The sequence below is a fragment of the Rutidosis leptorrhynchoides genome, chromosome 9 (assembly GCF_046630445.1).
Source record: "Rutidosis leptorrhynchoides isolate AG116_Rl617_1_P2 chromosome 9, CSIRO_AGI_Rlap_v1, whole genome shotgun sequence".
Lineage (NCBI taxonomy): Eukaryota > Viridiplantae > Streptophyta > Magnoliopsida > Asterales > Asteraceae > Rutidosis > Rutidosis leptorrhynchoides.
In genome coordinates, this window is record NC_092341.1 from 314,816,024 (window position 1) to 314,829,223 (window position 13,200).

Consider the following 13,200-nt stretch of genomic DNA (forward strand, 5'->3'; position numbering starts at 1 on the left):
TAAATAAAGGTTTAAAAAGCTTTACGTAGATTATCAAATAATGATAATCTAAAATATCCTGTTTACACACGACCATTACATAATGGTTTACAATACAAATATGTTACATTGAAATCAGTTTCTTGAATGCAGTTTTTACACAATATCATACAAACATGGACTCCAAATCTTGTCCTTATTTTAGTATGCAACAGCGGAAGCTCTTAATATTCACCTGAGAATAAACATGCTTTAAACGTCAACAAAAATGTTGGTGAGTTATAGGTTTAACCTATATATATCAAATCGTAACAATAGACCACAAGATTTCATATTTCAATACACATCCCATACATAGAGATAAAAATCATTCATATGGTGAACACCTGGTAACCGACAATAACAAGATGCATATATAAGAATATCCCCATCATTCCGGGACACCCTTCGGATATGATATAAATTTCGAAGTACTAAAGCATCCGGTACTTTGGATGGGGTTTGTTAGGCCCAATAGATCTATCTTTAGGATTCGCGTCAATTAGGGTGTCTGTTCCCTAATTCTTAGATTACCAGACTTAATAAAAAGGGGCATATTCGATTTCGATAATTCAACCATAGAATGTAGTTTCACGTACTTGTGTCTATTTTGTAAATCATTTATAAAACCTGCATGTATTCTCATCCCAAAAATATTAGATTTTAAAAGTGGGACTATAACTCACTTTCACAGATTTTTACTTCGTCGGGAAGTAAGACTTGGCCACTGTTGATTCACGAACCTATAACAATATATACATATATATTAAAGTATGTTCAAAATATATTTACAACACTTTTAATATATTTTGATGTTTTAAGTTTATTAAGTCAGCTGTCCTCGTTAGTAACCTATAACTAGTTGTCCACAGTTAGATGTACAGAAATAAATCGATAAATATTATCTTGAATCAATCCACGACCCAGTGTATACGTATCTCAGTATTGATCACAACTCAAACTATATATATTTTGGAATCAACCTCAACCCTGTATAGCTAACTCCAACATTCACATATAGAGTGTCTATGGTTGTTCCGAAATATATATAGATGTGTCGACATGATAGGTCGAAACATTGTATACGTGTCTATGGTATCTCAAGATTACATAATATACAATACAAGTTGATTAAGTTATGGTTGGAATAGATTTGTTACCAATTTTCACGTAGCTAAAATGAGAAAAATTATCCAATCTTGTTTTACCCATAACTTCTTCATTTTAAATCCGTTTTGAGTGAATCAAATTGCTATGGTTTCATATTGAACTCTATTTTATGAATCTAAACAGAAAAAGTATAGGTTTATAGTCGGAAAAATAAGTTACAAGTCGTTTTTGTAAAGGTAGTCATTTCAGTCGAAAGAACGACGTCTAGATGACCATTTTAGAAAACATACTTCCACTTTGAGTTTAACCATAATTTTTGGATATAGTTTCATGTTCATAATAAAAATCATTTTCTCAGAATAACAACTTTTAAATCAAAGTTTATCATAGTTTTTAATTAACTAACCCAAAACAGCCCGCGGTGTTACTACGACGGCGTAAATCCGGTTTTACGGTGTTTTTCGTGTTTCCAGGTTTTAAATCATTAAGTTAGCATATCATATAGATATAGAACATGTGTTTAGTTGATTTTAAAAGTCAAGTTAGAAGGATTAACTTTTGTTTGCGAACAAGTTTAGAATTAACTAAACTATGTTCTAGTGATTACAAGTTTAAACCTTCGAATAAGATAGCTTTATATGTATGAATCGAATGATGTTATGAACATCATTACTACCTTAATTTCCTTGGATAAACCTACTGGAAAAGAGAAAAATGGATCTAGCTTCAATGGATCCTTGGATGGCTCGAAGTTCTTGAAGCAGAATCATGACACGAAAACAAGTTCAAGTAAGATCATCACTTGAAATAAGATTGTTATAGTTATAGAAATTGAACCAAAGTTTGAATATGATTATTACCTTGTATTAGAATGATAACCTACTGTAAGAAACAAAGATTTCTTGAGGTTGGATGATCACCTTACAAGATTGGAAGTGAGCTAGCAAACTTGAAAGTATTCTTGATTTTATGAAACTAGAACTTTTGGAATTTATGAAGAACACTTAGAACTTGAAGATAGAACTTGAGAGAGATCAATTAGATGAAGAAAATTGAAGAATGAAAGTGTTTGTAGGTGTTTTTGGTCGTTGGTGTATGGATTAGATATAAAGGATATGTAATTTTGTTTTCATGTAAATAAGTCATGAATGATTACTCATATTTTTGTAATTTTATGAGATATTTCATGCTAGTTGCCAAATGATGGTTCCCACATGTGTTAGGTGACTCACATGGGCTGCTAAGAGCTGATCATTGGAGTGTATATACCAATAGTACATATATCTAAAAGCTGTGTATTGTACGAGTACGAATACGGGTGCATACGAGTAGAATTGTTGATGAAACTGAACGAGGATGTAATTGTAAGCATTTTTGTTAAGTAGAAGTATTTTGATAAGTTTATTGAAGTCTTTAAAAAGTGTATAAATACATATTAAAACACTACATGTATATACATTTTAACTGATTCGTTAAGTCATCGTTAGTCGTTACATGTAAGTGTTGTTTTGAAACCTTTAGGTTAACGATCTTGTTAAATGTTGTTAACCCAATGTTTATAATAACAAAAGAGATTTTAAATTATTATATTATCATGATATTATGATGTACGAATATCTCTTAATATGATATATATACATTAAATGTCGTTACAACGATAAACGTTACATATATGTCTCGTTTCAAAATCATTAAGTTAGTAGTCTTGTTTTTACATATGTAGTTCATTGTTAATATAATTAATGATATGTTTACTTATCATAATATCATGTTAACTATATATATAACCATATATATGTCATCATATAGTTTTTTACAAGTTTTAACATTCGTGAATCACCGGTCAACTTAGGTGGTCAATTGTCTATATGAAACCTATTTCAATTAATCAAGTCTTAACAAGTTTGATTGCTTAACATGTTGGAAACACTTAATCATGTAAACATCAATCGCAATTAATATATATAAACATGGAAAAGTTCGGGTCACTACAGTACCTACCCGTTAAATAAATTTCGTCCCGAAATTTTAAGCTGTTGAAGGTGTTGACGAATCTTCTGGAAATAGATGCGGGTATTTCTTCTTCATCTGATCTTCACGCTCCCAGGTGAACTCGGGTCCTCTACGAGCATTCCATCGAACCTTAACAATTGGTATCTTGTTTTGCTTAAGTCTTTTAACCTCACGATCCATTATTTCGACGGGTTCTTCGATGAATTGGAGTTTTTCGTTGATTTGGATTTCATCTAACGGAATAGTGAGATCTTCTTTAGCAAAACATTTCTTTAAATTCGAGACGTGGAAAGTGTTATGTACAGCCGCGAGTTGTTGAGGTAACTCAAGTCGGTAAGCTACTGGTCCGACACGATCAATAATCTTGAATGGTCCAATATACCTTGGATTTAATTTCCCTCGTTTACCAAATCGAACAACGCCTTTCCAAGGTGAAACTTTAAGCATGACCATCTCTCCAATTTCAAATTCTATATCTTTTCTTTTAATGTCAGCGTAGCTCTTTTGTCGACTTTGGGCGGTTTTCAACCGTTGTTGAATTTGGATGATCTTCTCGGTAGTTTCTTGTATAATCTCGGGACCCGTAATCTGTCTATCCCCCACCTCACTCCAACAAATCGGAGACCTGCACTTTCTACCATAAAGTGCTTCAAACGGTGCCATCTCAATGCTTGAATGGTAGCTGTTGTTGTAGGAAAATTCTGCTAACGGTAGATGTCGATCCCAACTGTTTCCGAAATCAATAACACATGCTCGTAGCATGTCTTCAAGCGTTTGTATCGTCCTTTCGCTCTGCTCATCAGTTTGTGGATGATAGGCAGTACTCATATCTAGACGAGTTCCTAATGCTTGCTGTAATGTCTGCCAGAATCTTGAAATAAATCTGCCATCCCTATCAGAGATAATAGAGATTGGTATTCCATGTCTGGAGACGACTTCCTTCAAATACAGTCGTGCTAACTTCTCCATCTTGTCATCTTCTCTTATTGGTAGGAAGTGTGCTGATTTGGTGAGACGATCAACTATTACCCAAATAGTATCAAAACCACTTGCAGTCCTTGGCAATTTAGTGATGAAATCCATGGTAATGTTTTCCCATTTCCATTCCGGGATTTCGGGTTGTTGAAGTAGACCTGATGGTTTCTGATGCTCAGCTTTGACCTTAGAACACGTCAAACATTCTCCTACGTATTTAGCAGCATCGGCTTTCATACCCGGCCACCAAAAATGTTTCTTGAGATCCTTGTACATCTTCCCCGTTCCAGGATGTATTGAGTATCTGGTTTTATGAGCTTCTCTAAGTACCATTTCTCTCATATCTCCAAATTTTGGTACCCAAATCCTTTCAGCCCTATACCAGGTTCCGTCTTCTCGAATATTAAGATGCTTCTCCGATCCTTTGGGTATTTCATCCTTTAAATTTCCCTCTTTTAAAACTCCTTGTTGCGCCTCCTTTATTTGAGTAGTAATGTTATTATAAATCATTATATTCATAGATTTTACTCGAATGGGTTCTCTGTCCTTCCTGCTCAAGGCATCGGCTGCCACATTTGCCTTCCCCGGGTGGTAACGAATCTCAAAGTCATAATCATTCAATAATTCAATCCACCTACGCTGCCTCATATTCAGTTGTTTCTGATTAAATATGTGTTGAAGACTTTTGTGGTCGGTATATATAATACTTTTGACCCCATATAAGTAGTGCCTCCAAGTCTTTAATGCAAAAACAACCGCGCCTAATTCCAAATCATGCGTCGTATAATTTTGTTCGTGAATCTTCAATTGTCTAGACGCATAAGCAATCACCTTCGTTCGTTGCATTAATACACAACCGAGACCTTGCTTTGATGCGTCACAATAAATCACAAAATCATCATTCCCTTCAGGCAATGACAATATAGGTGCCGTAGTTAGCTTTTTCTTCAATAACTGAAACGCTTTCTCTTGTTCATCATTCCATTCAAATTTCTTCCCTTTATGCGTTAATGCAGTCAAGGGTTTTGCTATTCTGGAAAAGTCTTGGATGAACCTTCTGTAGTAACCAGCTAGTCCTAAAAACTGGCGTATGTGTTTCGGAGTTTTCGGGGTTTCCCACTTTTCAACAGTTTCTATCTTTGCCGGATCCACCTTAATACCTTCTTTGTTCACTATGTGACCGAGGAATTGAACTTCTTCCAACCAAAATGCACACTTTGAAAACTTAGCGTACAATTCTTCCTTCCTCAATACTTCTAACACCTTTCTCAAATGTTCACCGTGTTCTTGGTCATTCTTTGAGTAAATAAGTATGTCATCAATGAAAACAATGACAAACTTGTCAAGGTATGGTCCACACACTCGGTTCATAAGATCCATGAACACAGCTGGTGCATTAGTTAAACCAAACGGCATGACCATAAACTCGTAATGACCGTAACGTGTTCTGAAAGCAGTCTTTGGAATATCATCTTCTTTCACCCGCATTTGATGATACCCGGAACGTAAGTCAATCTTTGAATAAACAGACGAGCCTTGTAGTTGATCAAATAAGTCGTCGATTCTCGGTAGTGGGTAGCGGTTCTTGATGGTAAGTTTGTTCAACTCTCGGTAGTCGATACACAACCTGAATGTACCATCTTTCTTCTTGACAAACAAAACAGGAGCTCCCCACGGTGATGTGCTTGGTCGAATGAAACCACGCTCTAAAAGTTCTTGTAATTGGCTTTGCAGTTCTTTCATCTCGCTGGGTGCGAGTCTGTAAGGAGCACGAGCTATTGGTGCAGCTCCTGGTACAAGATCTATTTGAAATTCAACGGATCGATGTGGGGGTAATCCCGGTAATTCTTTCGGAAATACATCAGGAAATTCTTTTGCGACGGGAACATCATTGATGCTCTTTTCTTCAGTTTGTACTTTCTCGACGTGTGCTAGAACAGCATAGCAACCTTTTCTTATTAGTTTTTGTGCCTTCAAATTACTAATAAGATGTAGCTTCGTGTTGCCCTTTTCTCCGTACACCATTAAGGGTTTTCCTTTTTCTCGTATAATGCGAATTGCATTTTTGTAACAAACGATCTCCGCTTTCACTTCTTTCAACCAGTCCATACCGATTATCACATCAAAACTCCCTAACTCTACTGGTATCAAATCAATCTTAAATGTTTCGCTAACCAGTTTAATTTCTCGATTCCGACATATATTATCTGCTGAAATTAATTTACCATTTTCTAATTCGAGTAAAAATTTACTATCCAAAGGCGTCAATGGACAACTTAATTTAGCACAAAAATCTCTACTCATATAGCTTCTATCCGCACCCGAATCAAATAAAACGTAAGCAGATTTATTGTCAATAAGAAACGTACCCGTAACAAGCTCCGGGTCTTCCTGTGCCTCTGCCGCATTAATATTGAAAACTCTTCCACGGCCTTGTCCATTCGTGTTCTCCTGGTTCGGGCAATTTCTAATAATGTGGCCCGGTTTTCCACATTTATAACAAACTACATTGGCATAACTTGCTCCGACACTACTTGCTCCGCCATTACTCGTTCCGACACCATTTGTTCCTTTCGTTCTATTAACCCCTGGTCCGTAGACCTCACACTTCGCCGCGCTATGACCATTTTTTTTACACTTGTTGCAAAATTTGGTGCAGAACCCCGAGTGATTCTTTTCACACCTTTGGCATAGCTGCTTCTGATTGTTGTTGTTGTTGCGGTTATTATTGTTGTTGGGATGATTGTTGTAGTTGCTGTTGTTGTTGTTGTTGTTGTTGGGCCGTTTGTTGTAGTTGCGATTAGTGTTGCGATTGTTGGGATAATTGTTGCGATTATTGTTGTAATTGCTGTTGTTGTTGTATTGGTGATTCTTATCACCGTTTTCCTCCCACTTTCTTTTGACTTGCTTCACATTGGCCTCTTCAGCAGTCTGTTCTTTAATTCTTTCTTCAATTTGGTTCACGAGTTTGTGAGCCATTCTACATGCCTGTTGTATGGAGGCGGGCTCGTGTGAACTTATATCTTCTTGGATTCTTTCCGGTAATCCTTTCACAAACGCGTCGATCTTCTCTTCCTCATCTTCGAATGCTCCCGGACACAATAGGCACAATTCTGTGAATCGTCTTTCGTACGTGGTAATATCAAATCCTTGGGTTCGTAACCCTCTAAGTTCTGTCTTGAGCTTATTGACCTCGGTTCTGGGACGGTACTTCTCGTTCATCAAGTGCTTGAATGCTGACCACGGTAGTGCGTACGCATCGTCTTGTCCCACTTGCTCTAGATAGGTATTCCACCATGTTAACGCAGAACCTGTGAAGGTATGCGTAGCGTACTTTACTTTGTCCTCTTCAGTACACTTACTTATGGCAAACACCGATTCGACCTTCTCGGTCCACCGTTTCAATCCGATCGGTCCTTCGGTTCCATCAAATTCCAAAGGTTTGCAGGCAGTGAATTCTTTGTAGGTGCATCCTACACGATTTCCTGTACTGCTAGATCCAAGGTTATTGTTGGTATGTAGCGCAGCCTGTACTGCGGCTATGTTTGAAGCTAGAAAAGTACGGAATTCCTCTTCATTCATATTCACGGTGTGTCGAGTAGTCGGTGCCATTTCCTTCAAAATAGTTAAATGGAACAAGTTAATCATACAGAATATTAAGAGTAGTTAATAGTATTTCGTAGCATAATATGAACTCATTTATAAAAGCTTTTTCTTCATATTAGCGTTTTATAAGTTTAAATTCGGGTAGTACCTACCCGTTAAGTTCATACTTAGTAGCTAATATACAATTCAATATGAAAAACTGATTATAATAATATTTCGCGTTCAAACTTTTATACAATATTTTACAAACTTACAATACCGCTTATTTTACATAAAGCATGAAATATAGCACACAATAACTTTGATACAAGATAGTTGTGAAGACAATTCTAGCTAGTACACAAGTCGTTCAGCAAAGGCAATAAAGACACGTAATTCATACGTCCAGAAACAAGTCATGCATTCTGGTTTTACTAGGACTACTTCCCATCCTTGGTCTTGTGCAACATAACCGTTATGGCCGTTGATAAGACAGCGTGTTGTAACGTCATCAAAGGGACGAGGGTTACGTAACGTCCAACAGTCCCGTAATAATCTAAAAACCTCATTTCTTACCCCAATTACCGACTCCGTCACTTGTGGAAACGTTTTGTTTAATAGTTGTAGCCCGATGTTCTTGTTCTCACTTTGGTGAGAAGCGAACATTACTAATCCGTAAGCATAACATGCTTCTTTATGTTGCATGTTAGCCGCTTTTTCTAAATCACGAAGTCCAATATTCGGATATATTGAGTCAAAATAATTTCTTAACCCGTTGCGTAAAATAGCATTTGGGTTCCCCGCAATATATGCGTCAAAGTAAACACATCGTAACTTATGGGTTTCCCAATGTGATATCCCCCATCTTTCAAACGAAAGTCTCTTATAAACCAAGACATTCTTGGAACGTTCTTCGAATGTCTTACAAACTGATCTCGCCTTAAATAGTTGTGCCGAAGAATTCTGGCCGACTCTAGACAAGATTTCATCAATCATGTCTCCGGGTAGGTCTCTTAAAATATTGGGTTGTCTATCCATTTTGTGTTTTTAAACTGTAAAATAGACAAGAGTTAGATTCATAAAAAAAAATACTTATTAATACAAGCAATTTTTACATATATCATAAAGCATAAGAACACTATATTCCATATATTACACCACACGAATACAACTATCTTATTCCGACTCGCTCGTTTCTTCTTCTTCGGTTTTGGTTCGTTTTGCCAAGTTTCTAGGGATATATGATGTTCCCCTAATACGAGCCGTCGTTGTCCACATTGGTTTAGAAAAACCTGGTGGTTTAGAGGTTCCCGGGTCATTGTTACAACTTAAGGACTTCGGGGGTTGACGATACATATAAAGTTCATCGGGGTTGGAATTAGATTTCTCTATTTTTATGCCCTTTCCCTTATTATTTTCTTTTGCCTTTTTAAATTCAGTTGGGGTAATTTCTATAACATCATCGGAATTCTCGTCGGAATCCGATTCATCGGAGAATTGGTAATCCTCCCAATATTTTGCTTCCTTGGCGGAAACACCATTGACCATAATTAACTTTGGTCGGTTGGTTGAGGATTTTCTTTTACTTAACCGTTTTATTATTTCCCCCACCGGTTCTATTTCTTTATCCGGTTCCGATTCTTCTTCCGGTTCCGATTCTTCTTCCGGTTCCGACTCTTCTTCCGGTTCCTCTTCGGGAACTTGTGAATCAGTCCACAAATCATTCCAATTTACATTTGACTCTTCATTATTATTAGGTGAGTCAATGGGACTTGTTCTAGAGGTAGACATCTATCACATAATATCAAACACGTTAAGAGATTAATATATCACATAATATTCATATGTTAAAAATATATAGTTTCCAACAAAAATGTTAAGCAATCATTTTTAAAGAAAACACGGTCGAAGTCCAGACTCACTAATTTATCCTAACAAACTCGATAAGACACACTAATGCAAATTTTCTGGTTCTCTAAGACCAACGCTCGGATACCAACTGAAATGTCCCGTTCTTATTGATTAAAAACGTTCCATATTAATTGATTTCGTTGCGAGGTTTTGACCTCTATATGAGACGTTTTTCAAAGACTGTATTCCTTTTTAAAACAAACCATAACCTTTATTTCATAAATAAAGGTTTAAAAAGCTTTACGTAGATTATCAAATAATGATAATCTAAAATATCCTGTTTACACACGACCATTACATAATGGTTTACAATACAAATATGTTACATTGAAATCAGTTTCTTGAATGCAGTTTTTACACAATATCATACAAACATGGACTCCAAATCTTGTCCTTATTTTAGTATGCAACAGCGGAAGCTCTTAATATTCACCTGAGAATAAACATGCTTTAAACGTCAACAAAAATGTTGGTGAGTTATAGGTTTAACCTATATATATCAAATCGTAACAATAGACCACAAGATTTCATATTTCAATACACATCCCATACATAGAGATAAAAATCATTCATATGGTGAACACCTGGTAACCGACAATAACAAGATGCATATATAAGAATATCCCCATCATTCCGGGACACCCTTCGGATATGATATAAATTTCGAAGTACTAAAGCATCCGGTACTTCGGATGGGATTTGTTAGGCCCAATAGATCTATCTTTAGGATTCGCGTCAATTAGGGTGTCTGTTCCCTAATTCTTAGATTACCAGACTTAATAAAAAGGGGCATATTCGATTTCGATAATTCAACCATAGAATGTAGTTTCACGTACTTGTGTCTATTTTGTAAATCATTTATAAAACCTGCATGTATTCTCATCCCAAAAATATTAGATTTTAAAAGTGGGACTATAACTCACTTTCACAGATTTTTACTTCGTCGGGAAGTAAGACTTGGCCACTGTTGATTCACGAACCTATAACAATATATACATATATATTAAAGTATGTTCAAAATATATTTACAACACTTTTAATATATTTTGATGTTTTAAGTTTATTAAGTCAGCTGTCCTCGTTAGTAACCTATAACTAGTTGTCCACAGTTAGATGTACAGAAATAAATCGATAAATATTATCTTGAATCAATCCACGACCCAGTGTATACGTATCTCAGTATTGATCACAACTCAAACTATATATATTTTGGAATCAACCTCAACCCTGTATAGCTAACTCCAACATTCACATATAGAGTGTCTATGGTTGTTCCGAAATATATATAGATGTGTCGACATGATAGGTCGAAACATTGTATACGTGTCTATGGTATCTCAAGATTACATAATATACAATACAAGTTGATTAAGTTATGGTTGGAATAGATTTGTTACCAATTTTCACGTAGCTAAAATGAGAAAAATTATCCAATCTTGTTTTACCCATAACTTCTTCATTTTAAATCCGTTTTGAGTGAATCAAATTGCTATGGTTTCATATTGAACTCTATTTTATGAATCTAAACAGAAAAAGTATAGGTTTATAGTCGGAAAAATAAGTTACAAGTCGTTTTTGTAAAGGTAGTCATTTCAGTCGAAAGAACGACGTCTAGATGACCATTTTAGAAAACATACTTCCACTTTGAGTTTAACCATAATTTTTGGATATAGTTTCATGTTCATAATAAAAATCATTTTCTCAGAATAACAACTTTTAAATCAAAGTTTATCATAGTTTTTAATTAACTAACCCAAAACAGCCCGCGGTGTTACTACGACGGCGTAAATCCGGTTTTACGGTGTTTTTCGTGTTTCCAGGTTTTAAATCATTAAGTTAGCATATCATATAGATATAGAACATGTGTTTAGTTGATTTTAAAAGTCAAGTTAGAAGGATTAACTTTTGTTTGCGAACAAGTTTAGAATTAACTAAACTATGTTCTAGTGATTACAAGTTTAAACCTTCGAATAAGATAGCTTTATATGTATGAATCGAATGATGTTATGAACATCATTACTACCTTAATTTCCTTGGATAAACCTACTGGAAAAGAGAAAAATGGATCTAGCTTCAATGGATCCTTGGATGGCTCGAAGTTCTTGAAGCAGAATCATGACACGAAAACAAGTTCAAGTAAGATCATCACTTGAAATAAGATTGTTATAGTTATAGAAATTGAACCAAAGTTTGAATATGATTATTACCTTGTATTAGAATGATAACCTACTGTAAGAAACAAAGATTTCTTGAGGTTGGATGATCACCTTACAAGATTGGAAGTGAGCTAGCAAACTTGAAAGTATTCTTGATTTTATGAAACTAGAACTTTTGGAATTTATGAAGAACACTTAGAACTTGAAGATAGAACTTGAGAGAGATCAATTAGATGAAGAAAATTGAAGAATGAAAGTGTTTGTAGGTGTTTTTGGTCGTTGGTGTATGGATTAGATATAAAGGATATGTAATTTTGTTTTCATGTAAATAAGTCATGAATGATTACTCATATTTTTGTAATTTTATGAGATATTTCATGCTAGTTGCCAAATGATGGTTCCCACATGTGTTAGGTGACTCACATGGGCTGCTAAGAGCTGATCATTGGAGTGTATATACCAATAGTACATATATCTAAAAGCTGTGTATTGTACGAGTACGAATACGGGTGCATACGAGTAGAATTGTTGATGAAACTGAACGAGGATGTAATTGTAAGCATTTTTGTTAAGTAGAAGTATTTTGATAAGTTTATTGAAGTCTTTAAAAAGTGTATAAATACATATTAAAACACTACATGTATATACATTTTAACTGATTCGTTAAGTCATCGTTAGTCGTTACATGTAAGTGTTGTTTTGAAACCTTTAGGTTAACGATCTTGTTAAATGTTGTTAACCCAATGTTTATAATAACAAAAGAGATTTTAAATTATTATATTATCATGATATTATGATGTACGAATATCTCTTAATATGATATATATACATTAAATGTCGTTACAACGATAAACGTTACATATATGTCTCGTTTCAAAATCATTAAGTTAGTAGTCTTGTTTTTACATATGTAGTTCATTGTTAATATAATTAATGATATGTTTACTTATCATAATATCATGTTAACTATATATATAACCATATATATGTCATCATATAGTTTTTTACAAGTTTTAACATTCGTGAATCACCGGTCAACTTAGGTGGTCAATTGTCTATATGAAACCTATTTCAATTAATCAAGTCTTAACAAGTTTGATTGCTTAACATGTTGGAAACACTTAATCATGTAAACATCAATCTCAATTAATATATATAAACATGGAAAAGTTCGGGTCACTACAACACAAACGTATAATTATCATATATTGTATAGTTCGTGATATCATCGGTCAAACTAGACGGTCAAACGTTGTGTAAAACTCTTTTCGGAAATATAAGTCTCGACAATTTGGATTGCTTATCATGTTGGCAAGGTTTAATTTATGTAAATATTAATCTTATAAGTATAGTATGATCGAAAAAGTGCGGGTCGTTACATTACCTCCCCGTTAAATAAATTTCGTCCCGAAATTTTAAAATTGTACCTATT